The sequence below is a fragment of the Alosa sapidissima genome, chromosome 19 (assembly GCF_018492685.1).
Source record: "Alosa sapidissima isolate fAloSap1 chromosome 19, fAloSap1.pri, whole genome shotgun sequence".
Classification (NCBI taxonomy): domain Eukaryota; kingdom Metazoa; phylum Chordata; class Actinopteri; order Clupeiformes; family Clupeidae; genus Alosa; species Alosa sapidissima.
Genome location: NC_055975.1, coordinates 30,036,652 through 30,049,151, shown reverse-complemented (window position 1 = coordinate 30,049,151; position 12,500 = coordinate 30,036,652). Strand labels below are relative to the sequence as shown.

Below are 12,500 nucleotides of genomic sequence, written 5' to 3'. Positions count from 1 at the left end.
TCAGGATTATCCACATGCAAGTTTAGATCCCCTGATATAATAAGACAGTCAAACTCTATGCAAACAACTGATAGCAGTTCACCTAGCTCTTCAAGAAAAACTTTAGCTGAATGCTTTGGAGGCCTGTAAATTGTCAGTAATAAAATCTGAGGAGAAGACTTAATGCATTCACATAGATATTCAAATGAAGTAAAGTCTTGAAAATTGTGGCTATCCCCCCACCTCTTTTATTTGCTCTGGTAGCACTCAAGAAACTGAAGTTTGCAGGGAACATCATGTGCTTGGGTGGGGATGGTGATGGGTATTCAGGGGATCCTGTGGAGTTTGAGTGGGTGGTTGGATGACGGGGTGGGGATGGTGATGGGAGATTAGGGGGGTTTGTGTGGCCTGGGGAGTTTGATTGGGTGGGGACGTGATTGGGTGTGGGTGGTGATGGGAAATCAAGGAGGTTGGGGTTGAAAATTGATCCAGAGTCTCCATCTGCCTGCTGAGGTTCTGGGAAGTTTGTTGCAGATGCTCCGCTTTCAGCATGTATTCCAGTAGTGTATTCCATGTTGTTGTGTCTTTGTGGTGACAAGGAGACGACAGAGGTGGGGAGGGGTATTGGTACTGGTGTTACAACATGACCCTTCCTTTCTGATATCCTCTCAGCAGCTTTGATAGGTGCCATCTCCTCATCCTCATCACATCCATTTGTTTGCTGAGATTCCAGGGAGTTTGACGCCAGTGATTGACTTTGAGTCATTTAAGCAGCACCCATCTTATCTTGTCCAGTGGACATGGCTTGGCATTGTTGAGCTGGTTGTTTATGTTTCTCAGGAGAGGAGAGTGAGGTGTGCAGGAGAGAGAGGTGATAGTATTCGGTTAAGATCTTGGCCCCAGTCCAACTCAGCTCTGTGCTATTTGGTCTGAAGTATTCCCTGCGATTCCAAAAAAAGGTTAAAATTGTCAATAAAATTCATCCCAACTGAAAAGCATGTTTTTGCGAGCCAGGTGTTTAAACTGAATAGTCTGGAAAATACAAAGCTTCCCTCTGCTGGGAGTGGGCCACTGATGAAAATTTGTATTCCAAGCTCATATAGGGCCGAGAAAAGTTCCTTGAAATCTTCTTTGACATACAGCTGTTCTCTGTAGATGTCATTTGCTCCAACATGCACAATGATGCGCTTGATAGTTGCATATTTTGACACCAGTTCTGCAAGCTTGTTTTTTTGTGTCAGACACTGAAGCATTTGGGAAACAACATACAATCATCCTTTCCCCATTTATATGTCTCACAGCAGAGTCGCCTAGAACGAGGGTTGTGGGATGAATAGGTGTCGAGTGCTGCTTCTTGTCTGTGCCCATCTTTCTATTGTTGTGGTTTGATCGCTGCCTGCTTTGGGTCTGTTCCCTGGGAAATTCCTCTCTCACGTCCTGGAGGCATTCAAATCTGTTCCATAGTGTTAGGGGCTGTGGGCTTCCCTTAGGACCACAAGCCCTGTAGTAGTTTGCTGATCTGTCTGTATTTCTGATACGAGGCCTGAAGTTAACATCTGAATTTACTGGTGTTGAGGTAATTACAGTTCTTGTATTACGTTTTTTGTTTTTTGGTCTGGCATCTCTACAAAGACACTCACACCAGTTTATTAACACACACCTCTACAAACACACACACACACCAGTTTAACACACACCTCTACAAACACACACACGCGCACACACACACACACCAGTTTAACACACACCTCTACAAACACACACACACACCAGTTTATTAACACTCACCTCTACAAACACACACACACACCAGTTTAACACACACCTCTACAAACACACACACACACACACCAGTTTATTATCACCTCTACAAACACAAACACACACACACACACACACACCAGTTTAACACACACCTCTACAAACACACACACACCAGTTTAACACACTCCTCTACACACACACACACACACACCTCAACAAACATGCACACACAAGTTTATTAACACACACATACCAGTTCATTAACACCAGAGATGGCAAAAGTACTCACTTCCCATACTCAAGTAGAAGTATAAATACTTGTGTTAAAAAATACTCTGGTAAAAGTAGAAGTACTGGATGAACTTCTTTACTCAAGTAAAAGTAACAAAGTACAGGCTTTGAAATTTACTTAAAGTATAAAAGTAAAATTAGTTTTTTTATGCCATTTTTATGCAACGGTACCTGAACCACACAAATGTTACTAGAACCCCCCCCCCCCCCCCCCCCCTAACATCGCACTGCCTAGGCTACTTCAGAGGGCAGTGTGTTCTTTTGGCCTACCATCAAATGCTGGACATCTTTAGATCCTGTAGTTTCTTAGGAAGCACTGGCACAGAGTTGCAGAGCCTAGAATATTGTTTTGTATTTTAGACCATTATTTGCAAGTTATGCTCATGCGTTTTGTAATGGAAACTCCCCAAAACAGCATACTGACCATAAAAGACCATAAAAGGATTGTGTGTCAGGTTTTGATATAGAATGATTACACAAAATGGAATAATTACACAAAAGTCTCTATTTTTGCATTTTCTTTGTTGGCTTCATGGGTGTGTATAAGATGGACTATACATCTGCACAACTAATATTTAATAAAACAACATGAATATTTAATACCTATGGATTCCTGTGAATATTTCAAGACCAGGGATGTAGTGGGTAAACTATGAATCTGTGATCACAGTAAGGTGGACTGCACCGTGCGGTATCAGATTTTTAGAAAAGGCATTCAGAACATGTTTGATGATGGTGGAGGTTATTGTCCAATGTTTATAACAATACAAGTGGCATTAAGTGGTTCATAGAGTGTTGATGAGTGTACATATTGTTATTGTGGATAATACAGTGTGATTTTGAAAATGCTAACAGTTGTAATTGGTGAATAAACTCTTTTGAGAGGTGGATAAACTCTAATAAAAGGTGGAGAAACTATTTCTGAAATTTCAGAGGTGGGTAAACTGCGTTTTGCCTACTTGCGTTTAGCGGCCTCCACTAGCCTAGGCTACATCCCTATTCAAGACCCAAGGCTGCATCTAGCCTACTGTACTTACTGCTAAGGATAGAGGCCACTATAGGCCAGGGGCTCCCAAACTTTTCCACGACAAGGCCCCACAAATACCCCTGGATCTGGCCAAGGACCCCCTTGATGTGTTATCGACAACACTGCGGCAAATGTAAAAATACATTAAGCTAATCCTAATAATTATTTTAGCCACAAACACTTCGCGATGGAGCATACAGTGCGTAAAAAAATTATTTGGGGCTTTCTGCTATATGAGAGTTATCACTCTACTATTATTCCCAGTCATTATCATGGGAAATATGTTCAGATATGCGTCACATTATTATAATGGCATTGTATAACAACCCTCATAGTAATAGGTATATTTGAAAATTTTCAAATGTATTTATTTGTTGCTTGTTTTTCCCTCCAAGTTGCTGAGGCCCCCCTGGCACCCTCTCGCGGCCCCCACTTTTAAAACCACTGATATAGACTACACTGCAGCTAGAAGTTAGGGAAGCACAAGGAGGAGGGCATTTTGACTAAATTTAATTGAGACATATACGTGCTAACGTTAACGTTACTGCTATCAGGCTGCAATGATTTGCCGCAAATGAATGCCGCCCAAATTGAGTCATCTTGTAGTAGTGCGTCAAGTGCAACATATATTCCCATCCGCTATTGATGACGCGAAAAATAATAGCGGTACTGAAATTATTTTAAACTAAAGTAACAAGCCAGTTTTGTAAAATGTAAGGAGTAGAAAGTACCGATATTCGTGTTAAAATGTAAGGAGTAAAAGTAAAAAGTCGCCTCAAAAATAAATAGTAAAGTAAAAATATCTGAAAAATCTACTTGAGTATAGTAAAGAAGTATACTTCGTTACTTCCCATCTCTGATTAACACACACCTCTACAAACACACACACACACACAAACACACACCATACATGACATACACACATGTTAATACATACTCACATAAACATGCACGTTACAGACTCACATACACACATGTTAATACACACTCACATACACACATGTTAATACACACTCACATACACACGTTACAGTTTTTTCTGAATGCTTAAGCACAACTGTGATTCTTATAACACAATTTCTAAAACTATTAATACTTATAGCAAAACCACTCACTGAGTTCGCAAAAATAAAAGCACAAACACTGCTTTGCACTCAGTTTGCAATTTTGTAACTCACACTTTGCAGAACTGTAAACATCTCATGCTTTACACTCAATTTCCAAATGATCAACACACTCCTAGCAAATATATACACATGTATGGCTATTATTTTCACTATTTTGCCAACTCTCTGGCACACTTTCTCATGTGAAAACTGTTTTAGATAATTAGTTCACTTTGCAATCAGCCCAAGCACTATAAATAAGCCACAGGTAATGTACAATGGGTACAATGGAGGGAGCAGGAAGAGTGGGAAGAGTAAGAATTAGAGGAGGCTGAAGAATAGGACGTGGAGGTGAAGAAGTGAGAGGAGGAGGAGGAAGAGGATGCGGAGGTGAAGAAGTGAGAGGGAGAGAATGACAAGGACAAGGAGGTGAAGTTAGAGGAAGAGGACAAGAAGGAGCAAGAGGAGGATGGGGAGGGGGAGGAGGAGGATGGGGAGGGGGAAGAGGAAGGGTAAGAAGAGGAATAAATAGCCCTTTTACAGGCAAAAAACAGGGGATATTGTCATGTCAGGCCTGGACACGTCATTCCAGAATATATTTTCCCCGGTGCCTTGGACTAGGACATTGCATGTGATGTAGACGAACTTTTGAGAGAGACGGCACGATGTAGACTGATTTGTTTTGTCTCAGTGAAATGCTTTTTTGTGTTTTGACTTGGAAAAACACACTTGTGTTTGTTTTGATGTGTGTAAATAAACACTAATACTTGAAGTTTGGATCCCTGTATGTTTACATAACTATGACAAAAGTATGACTATGACTATGTAATATGACTATTACATAACTATGACAAAAATAGTCTACCTTGTGCACAGAGAAAGCAAAAGCCAGATGTGTTTTTTATTCATACCATCAGTGTGTAGTTGGCACAGTGTGTGCTTATTATTGTGATGGGTTGTGTTTACTGTTTGATACGAAAACACCATTTTTACGAAAGTGTGAAGAGTTAAGCAAGGTGTGTTAGCTTTTGCAAGAGAACTACAATGTTTTGCTGATTGGGTGAAAGGTTTTCCTATTTGTGTGTAGAGTTTTGCAAAAAAAGCCATAGTTACAAAAAATGTGCTTAAGCAATCAGAAAAAAACTGTAATACACTCACATACACACATGTTAATACACACTCACATACACACGTTACAGTTTTTTTTCAATTGTTTACACGCAATTTTGAAAACCGGGTTCTTTTTTTCAAAATATAATCACAATTATCCAAACACCACAAAAAATGACACACTTCAGTCAAAACATATACACATATTTGTGAAAATGCTATTAGTTTTCATTTAACCAACACAGTCCTCAATGATCAGACACTATTGCAGCCAGTTTCACACTGCTGTGCTACTGTAAAAAAGAAACACATTTGTAGGAAATAGCATGTGCTAGATTTTTGGCCAGAGAGAGAGGAGTAGTTCACACACTGAAAGACATGACTTAAACAAAGTAAACAAAGTCTACAGAAAGGAGTTTTTTCATTTAATTTTGGGAGCAAGAGCAGACGTTTCAGCCGTCCGGCTATTCTCAATGCTCACAGTGAATCAACTGCAGACATGCAATTAACAAGTACCCAGTTGGGTTAAGGGCAATCAAGAGACAGGTGTGGTGGGAGAGGCTTTAGGCCAGACCCAGACAACAAGTTTAAATGCATTTGTTTTTGTTACAACACTTGTAGACATTCATTTAAAAGAGTTAATGAGATAAAAGTTTTACAAAAAGCATGATAGATTTAAGTCCTCGTTCATCCCTTTTGGACAAAGGCTACCAAGTTCAGAAATCCAGAAACATTCTCTCTGCAGCAGTGTTTTGTCCAAGTCCCCACCTCTCCTTTTAGGGAGGATCCTTTCCACACCCAGACATCTCAGGTCAGCAATGGAGTGCCCTGCAGACTGAAAATGTTGGGCAACAGATGACATTTCATCAGCTCTCCTAATTGCACTCATATGTTCAATTGCTCTTGTTCGTAAGGCCCTGGTGGTTTTACCCACATACAGCAATGGGCAAGGACAGATTAGAATACACACAACATGGGTGGATTTGCATGTGATGAACTGTTTGATTTTATATGTCTTATGTGTGTGTGGATGTGTGAAAGACTGATGTTTCAGGTAGTGTGAACATGAAGTGCAACTTCTGCAGGGGAAATTACCCTTGGCATTAGAGAGTGTGCTAGGAGGAGGCGGCGTGGACCAGCCTATCTCTGAGATTAGGGTTTCAAGAAAAGACACAGAGGTTCTGAAAGAGACCACTCAGTTGATCATCCCTTTTAATTATATGCCAATGAGAATTAACAATGTTTTAGTTTGATGTTACTGCTCAAAGGACTATATGTCAATTTTAGAATAGAGCGGTTCTCATTTTGTTTAGAGGTCAAATTGGGTGGTTGTGTATCAGATGCACGTACTTTGTCTAGTGCTCTATCAAGCCAGCTGTTGGGATATCCTCTAGAGCTAACATTTCTGTATAGGATTCTGGCTTGGGCCTCAAAGTCATTTTTGTCGGAGCAAATCCGGTACAGTCTGGTGAACTGACTGAAGGGCAGACCTTGTTTCAGAGATGTACTGTAGGGTGGGCACTTGTGGCATCAAGTAAACTATTTTTCTCTGTGTCTTTCCTGTACAAAGAGGAGACAATGTTTCCATCAGTAAGTGAAATACAAGTTTCTAAAAAGTTCACACAGGTGGTACTAGCTGAATAAGTAAACTTGATGGATGGTCTTAGGCAGTTCATATACAAGACAAACAATTCAAATTCAGGTAAAGAACCATGGAAAATCACAAAACAATCAATGTATCTTTTGAACAACATGATCTTCTCTAAAAAAAAGATTGTCATTGAACACATACTGTTCTTCCAAGAAACCAAGATATAAATTGGCATAGTCAGGGGCCATAGTGGCACCCATGGCTGTGCCACTGATCTGAAGGGAATATTGATGTTCAAACAAGAAGTAATTTTTAGTAAGCACTAGTTCAGCCATTTTTACAATGAATTCAGTTGTTAGTCCATCATCATCAGTCCGAAGATCAAGGAAATATTTAAGAGTGGTGAGTGTATAAAGAGGTTACAGTACATCCATAGTGGCAAGCAGAACATTCTGACCTAAATGACCAATCTGTGATAAACATTTTAGGAAGTCAGACGTGTCCCTGAGGTAGCTAGGGAGCGTGGTGACCAAAGGCCTTAGAATGAAGTCTACAAAGTTTTTGGCCAGACATTGTTATGTAAGGGATAATTTAAATTACAAAAAAAAATATAGTGACAAACCCACAACATTCTTCATGATTAGTTTGAGATGTAGGGAGAATGTACACAAATAGGCCTACTATAAACTTACCAAGCGCTGTACAACACTGATGCTGCAGACTGAATATTTCAAGTATTTATTTCAATACTTACAGTATTTCTTACCATAATCAGTTACAGTAATCAACCAACAATGAAATCAATGAAACAAATAAAATTTGTAGACAAATACAAATTACTGCATGAAGTACATTGACTTTGACTCTGAAGAAAAACTAAGCAACAAGAATACTGCAACTATTCATCATCTCTGCGTCTGGCTGGGTCAGGCCATACGATTTCCTCCACATCACAGGCTACATGTCTTCATTAGCAAGGCACCGTTGGAAGAATCGCCTCGTGTTCCGAATCCACCCCCATATGATCACAGCCTACGGTCAAGTGTCGCAGTAAACAATATTGATGATAAGTATACAGCAAGCTTCAGTTTCAATGGACTGTGTGGTTAGCTTACCTGTTTTCTCGATGAAATGTCCGCATTCGTGACGCAACAGTATTTCTGCTGAGATTTGGTTGAACTCTTTGTCCAGCTTCCATCAGTGACAACATGGTCAATAAGTGTTGCATGGAAATCTTGAGTCAAATTTGGTCTTCGTCTTCTTTGTTCAGGTTCTATCGACTCTCCAAATCCTTCTCTACCTCTTCCTCTACCTCCTTCATCTCCCCCTCTCATTCTCATTCTCATTCTTCTTCTTCTAGCTCATTCCATTTGTGTTGAAGACAAGTGAACTCAACTGCTGCTTTTTATAGCACACCTGAGTGCTGCATTTTCAAATCAGCACGTGTGCTTCCACACCTGTTGGATGTGCTTATCCAATTCGTTCATTAGTGTGGCCATTGGCAATCCTGGGCTTTGTAATGACAAGGAAGTAACCTCACAATCCTTATCTGTGCCTAATGGCTGCCTTACATTGTACGATTTTGGTCTGTTTTCACAGTCGGACAGAAATCATGGGAGTTGTACTGGAATCGCGGCGCGCTCCCGTCAACTAGATCGTTAAGTGTAAGGTGCCAATCTTAGCGGTTTTAAGTCAGTCGGAGTCAGTCTATTTCTAGTTTTGCCGTTACGACAATATCAAACATGTTTGATATTATCGCAAGTCTTTCTAGTAGTGGCTCATGCAAATAGTGACGTGAACAATAAAAACCAATAGTGACCTCTCTCCAACACCAAACAGGAAGGGGCAAAGTAGGCGACAGCTGTAGCCTATATGATTATTTGTTATTCTTATAATATTTGTCATTTCTTATACATATTTAGTCGGCTCTGCTACGTGACAGAACAACTCTATATCGGTTAGGGATGTCACGCATGAAACAATTCTGACGAAAATACGACTTTGAGTTTAGTAGGCTATCATTTCAGTTCCTGTTTATCTATTGAACGATGGGTAATAATTTAAAGGAATCTAGTTGCAGTCTTGTAAATAGTGACCCTGCAAGATCCCTAGTCGTTGCAAAATCATAGTCTGTGACTTAAAACTCTACTACTTGTCTTTAGATGTGAGAGGGTCTGAGTCTTTCAAAAATCTTTTCCAGATCTTTGCAAATCTTTCCAAAGTCTGTCAGTGTAATGCCCTCCTTAGGTGTGAAAATGTGTGTAGAGTTTTACAAATAACTGTGTGTAATGTCTTGCAAAAAGGGTGAAGCAGACATTGCGTGTAATGTTGTTCAAATCTGTGGTGTTTTGCTCCTTGGAGTAGAATTTTGCAAATTGTGTGGAAAATTGTATTTTAGTGTGTAAACAATCGTAAAAAACTGTAATACACTCACATACACACATGTTAAGAGTGTGTCCATGAGAGGACCAGGCGGGGGTGATACATGCTACATCACCGATTTTGATGAAACTCGGCCAGTTTGAAGGGTCCACCTACAAAAAAAAAGAATTTGAAACCCAGGGGGAGTTAGGACCAGTATTTGCAAATGTGATGTCTCCAACATATCTCAGGGCTAGAAACAGTCACTTGGACTCAAATGATAACTTGTAAGATTTTGGTTGCCAAAGGTCACTGTGACCTTATGTACATCCCTTTGTGGTGAATAAACCTCAAAACATTCCTGACATAATTTCATATGTGATACAAATATTCACTTTGACTCACAGACAACAAATATTTGAATTTGGTGGTCAAAGGTCGAGGTCAAGAGCCTTGCATTCTTGAGAAAATGCCAGGCGAACCGTCTATCACAGCAACTTGGCGCTAATATCATTGGCCTGATCAAGGGTGGCCCACTGCTCCTGGTGTGTGTGTGTGTGTGTGTGTGTGTGTGTGTGTGTGCTTCTGATCAGCTCACTGCTCCTAATGTGTGTGTGTGTGTGTGTGTGTGTGTGTGTATGTGTACACTATCCCGGATGGGTTAAATGCAGAGAACAAATAAAGTAACAAAAATTCACTTAATGCTCTCTCTCTTTCACTCTCTCTCTCCTCTTCTCTCTCTCTCACACACACAGATATGCAGACACCTTCTAACATGTACATAAGAAAACATGCACAGCCATACACATACAAGTGGAAATATTAGAAAATAACGCACCGACTTTCATAAAGCGCACATACACACACACTGATAAATAGGCCACTCATTGGTTTGTTGTTGGTTTTATTTTTTATTTTTAATAACTACGAGTCGTTTGTTCTCTTTATCGTACAACCCACTGGACAATAGGGCAGGATTATGGTCAGTGTGTCTGGTTAGCCGCAAAGAAACGTACAAAAACAAGTCAGAGAGTGTGAGAGAAGAACCAGTAGTGGTGGGGAAGAGGGTCAAAAAGCCAAACCGCACCCAGAGAGGGTGTACAATACCATACAATACAATAAAATACAATACCATACAGTACAATACCAATACAATACAATACATCACAATACAATCCATACTACAGAGACAGGTTTAGAGGAGGTGGCTCCCTATTGGTTGGTTGATCATGGATGGACCGGACTGGCCTCAAGGGACTACACTTCCCATAAGCACCAAGGGTGCTGATCATGGATGGACCGGACTGGCCTCAAGGGACTACACTTCCCATAAGCACCAAGGGTGCTGATCATGGATGGACCGGACTGGCCTTAAGGGACTACACTTCCCATGAGCAACCAGGGTGCTGCATTCTACTCTGAATTTGGTTGATGGGGCAGCTGTGCTGTCTAGTTGACACATATGCCACATGCTCTCATCCATTCTCTTGCCTAAAGAAATATACTTATGTCACTTCCTGTAGTCCCAGTGGGTTACTTGATGCCCAGTGACATCATTTCCTGGGACCTGCAATGCCCCGATAACATCACTTCCTGTGGCTGGGGCATACTGGGAATGGAGAGCAGTGTCCGTGAGTCAGCCAGGCCAGCAGGGGGCGACCTCCTGCTCAGACAGACAGTCTGCGGTGCAGTAACATCCCCACGTCACAGCAGGACTCCAGAGGCCCGCCGGGTCAGGCCCAATCTGACCACACACACACACACACACACTGGACCTCCTACCATCTGTTATAGAACACACTGATATTCTACCCACGTCTTCAACACACACACACACACACACACACACACACACACACACACACACACACACAGAGTAAACACACAGAGGTCTCCTTGGACAGAGAGCTAAATACATTAGACGGGGGGCCTGGGTTTGGAGGAGGGTCTGTTGTCGTGGCAACGGGGTAGAAGGAGAGTCCCACCCAGAGATGTTGTTGTTTATTTGAATATGAACAACAGGGGGCGCTAGAGAGTGAGCACACTTTCTTCACCAGCAGAGTGGATAGAGGAGAGAGGGAGAGAGAGAACCAGAGAAAGAGAGAGGGAGGAAGAGAGAGAGAGGGAGGGGGGGCATGACAAGTGACATCACACGTCAGGGGAGGACAGGAGAAGGACAGAGTTTGAATTCCAAAGACAGAAAAACAGGCGGAGGGAGTCTGAACGACAGAATCTGAGGAGGACAGAAGGCAGAGAGAGAGACAGAGAGAGAGACAGAGAAGAGAGAGAGAGAGAGAGATGAAGGAAAGCTAAGGTCATCTCTCATCTGTGAGGCGACGTTGCGCTGCGAGTGACCAGACAGTACCATCAAACCTGCTGCTCACCTGTCTGTGTGTGTGTGTGTGTATGCACATGTGTTAGTGTGTGTGTGTGTGTGTGACGATGGGCACTGCTGGCAGTATTGACGTCATTCTGAGGGGCTCAGTCACTGCAGTCAGACTCAAAGCCGCACACAACACTCTAACACACACACACACTCTAACACACACACACACACACACTCTAACACACACACACACTCTAACACACACACTCTAACACACACAGACTCTAACACACACACACACACACACACTGAATCTCTTTGCTCTGTCAGGCTACAGCTGTTTCTCTGCAGTAAGACACTCTGATGGGTCCTACAATATTCTCTCTCTTCTCTTTTTCTTCCTCTCTCTTTTTCCATCCCCCTCTCTCTCCCTCCCTCTCTCCCTCCCTGCCACCCTCTCTCTCCCTCCCTCTCTCTCTCCCTCCCTCTCTCTCTCCCTGCCACCCTCTCTCTCCCTCCCTCTCTCTCTCCCTCCCTCTCTCTCTCCCTGCCACCCTCTCTCTCCCTCCCTCTCTCTCTCCATCCCTCTCTCTCTCCCTGCCACCCTCTCTCTCCCTCTCTCTCTCCCTCCCTCTCTCTCTCTCTCTCTTTCCCACTCTCTCTCAGCCTGTCTCTTTTTCTCACAGCAGAGATGAGCTCCCTCAGCAGCTGAGGGCTGTGTGTGTGTGTGTGTGTGTGTGTGTGTGTGTGTGTGTGTGTGTGTGTGTGTGTGTGTGTGTGTGCTAGTTACAGCTGATGTTTCAGGCCCAGGACTGACTGCTGAACCCTGGGGTCAGATTTCCACCAGAGAAGGTTGCAGCAGTGACATGGATCACTGTCAGTGTGTGTGTGTGTGTGTGTGGTGTGGAGGGGCAGGCTGATGTGGGCATGGGAGGAAGTGATAAA

General features: G+C 42.2%; 1 protein-coding gene and 2 long non-coding RNA genes across 3 annotated transcripts in view; all 3 read right to left on the bottom strand.

Moving 5' to 3' along the window:
* Positions 1 to 7,056: 7,056 nt before the first annotated feature.
* LOC121693528 lies at positions 7,057 to 8,440 on the bottom strand. The gene is made up of 2 exons (XR_006025529.1): positions 7,984 to 8,440; positions 7,057 to 7,900 (listed from the first exon to the last, which is right to left on the bottom strand). It is a non-coding gene; the product is annotated as an uncharacterized LOC121693528 (long non-coding RNA).
* Positions 8,441 to 10,120: 1,680 nt separating this feature from the next.
* LOC121693527 overlaps positions 10,121 to 12,500 on the bottom strand; it is a 24,666-nt gene continuing 22,286 nt past the window's right edge. Inside the window, exon 3 of the long non-coding RNA XR_006025528.1 lies at positions 10,121 to 10,998. This is a non-coding gene — a long non-coding RNA (uncharacterized LOC121693527). The remainder of the gene's footprint in view (positions 10,999 to 12,500) is intronic.
* Positions 12,334 to 12,500, bottom strand: part of mpz (myelin protein zero) — a 16,142-nt gene continuing 15,975 nt past the window's right edge. Inside the window, exon 6 of the mRNA XM_042072999.1 lies at positions 12,334 to 12,500. This exon is cut by the window's right edge and continues 164 nt beyond it. The gene's annotated coding sequence lies outside the window, so the exon portion shown is untranslated.